Raw genomic sequence first — 2179 nt, forward strand, 5'->3', positions numbered from 1 at the left:
ACAAAAATAAGTTAATAATAATAAAGGTCGACATATAGTAAAAGTAAAATAGATGGGAACTGTTATGTCTGATAAAAAAACGTTAAAAATTGATTTGTGTATTAATTTTTTTTGGAACTAAAACGTCTGCTTTTAAAATGTTTGGAACTAATATGAATAATTACTCAAACAAAAAATAAACTAAAAATTATTTTGTCGGTCAAAATAAAATCTTAAAAATTGTATTAGTTTTTTTTAACAATTAAAATGCCTACTTTTAAAATTTTTGAAAACCAATTTGAATAATTATTCAAAATAAAAATTCGAACCCATATGTCTAAGTATAGACCAAGTTTTGAACCGCGACGGGTCTTGAACACCCCTAGTCCCCTACCACACACACAATCTCCTCTCCAGCTCGTTTTCTCTCAGTTAGGGCACGAATTGAAGCTCCCAATCTCCCATTCTCAGGCCCTCTCTGAAACCTCGTTCAGACACCCACCGTCCACCGTCACTGGCCTCACGGTGTTCTTCCTCTCGGAACCGCGTTGCTCTGCTTCTGCTTGACTGCTTCTCGGAACCGGCTGCTCTGCTTCCGTGCTGCACAGCTTCTCCGTGCCGCACTGCTCGCCAGCGAACCTTAGTCAAGACGCCACCAACAGTGGCTGCGAAGTGTGAAGGTCACTGCTCTGCTCCTCTTCTTCTCGGCACTGCTCTTCTTCTTCTCTTGTTCCTCTTCTTCTCGGCGCTGGTGCTCTTCTCCTGAGGAAAGTCAGAATCTCCTGCTCAGCGCTTCCTTCCGCTGTTAAAGCTCATTTCGGGTAATGCTTCTGAACTTTTTTTTTTTTTTTCTAAAATAGGATTAAGGTCTGATCTTGTTTATAATTTATAATGCTTGATTTGTTCTGAACTTGTTATTATAACCTATAAGGTTGATTTATTGTTCTGAACTTATGACTATTGTTGATTTGTTTTGGTTATTGTTGATTTGTTCTTAGTTTGGTTCTGATGCTCTTGCAAAATTACTCTCGTTAATTTTGGTTCTGATGCTTTTTTTTTTTTTAATATATTTTCCTGAAGGAGAAATTGATTCAGGTTGCTTGGTGAAGTTTCCATTATGAATTTACACTTATTTTTGTTCCTGAATACCATCTGATTTCTCCTTATTTTTGTTTGATTAGATAAAGACTAATGGGAGGAGAAGAACTTAATTGTATTCCTCCACAAAGCAGTGAGGATACAAATGCTACCAGCTGTTCTGCCTCTTTTTTGCATCTGGTCATCATCTCTACGTTGGTGTTTAGTGGTAGAATTTACACCAGTCAAGTCGGAAAAAGCAAAAAAGAGGCCGAACAGTTTGCAGCATTTGTTACTATCCAATCACTTCTAGTTATACTTTGAAGAAAATGGACTTATGATGAATCCTTGTGCCTGAATAAATAGCTGCTCAAGCTGCAGAATTTTTACTTTTTATGGCGTGTATCCTTTCACAAAATCTAGTTCATGTCAAGATCTTCGTCAAATAATCAAGTCCAAGCTCAACATGCCCAGGAAACTACGTCATGCCAAGCAATCTGTCCCAAGTAAGAGTAATTTCTCATTAATTGTAGATTCGGCTTCCGTTATCCTTAACTATATGTCTTAATGATGGTAATTATTTGTGGTCTTCCTCATGAACTAGCAATATGTTCCTTGAAGGTTCTTCAAAGCAGATGATACTCCACTAAGTTTGATTTCTTGAATAACAAGAAAACCAGACCTTAAAAAAATTTACAAAGAGAAATGATGTATTCTAATACATATGAAATCGTATGGTTTTGATGCACTTTCTTAAGAAACGTGTTATCTATTCAGGGTCCAATTAAGCGAAAGCTTGACTGTATTAACTTAGAAAGCAAGAAATAAGCTAGAGAACCTGGTAAGTTTCTTTCTTGATAGTTTTTGTGTTTTCCGTTAAGTGGTACACAGTAGTAATATTATGGACCTTTATACTGAACAAGGAACTAAGATAGTTAGATGCTAATTTCTGTTAATTTAGTTTTTATTATTTCTTTGGATACATATATTCTTTATGTTAGAAAGTTGTGTCCCATAAAGTGTGGTGTAACATTTTTAGGTAAAATGCTTAATAGTTTGGGGCTGATTCTATTTGTGTATTCTTACACTAATACATGATATTGATGTAGTTTATGTTGGGAAT

The 2179-nt window shown here is 35.6% G+C and overlaps 1 long non-coding RNA gene across 1 annotated transcript; it reads left to right on the forward strand.

The window, feature by feature from the left end:
• The first annotated feature begins 322 nt into the window (after positions 1–322).
• LOC112751022 (uncharacterized) lies at positions 323–1840 on the forward strand. Its single transcript, XR_003176160.3, has 2 exons — positions 323–800; positions 1161–1840. It is a non-coding gene; the product is annotated as an uncharacterized lncRNA (long non-coding RNA).
• The last annotated feature ends 339 nt before the right edge of the window (positions 1841–2179 follow it).

This window comes from Arachis hypogaea, chromosome 15 (genome assembly GCF_003086295.3).
Source record: "Arachis hypogaea cultivar Tifrunner chromosome 15, arahy.Tifrunner.gnm2.J5K5, whole genome shotgun sequence".
Taxonomy (NCBI): domain Eukaryota; kingdom Viridiplantae; phylum Streptophyta; class Magnoliopsida; order Fabales; family Fabaceae; genus Arachis; species Arachis hypogaea.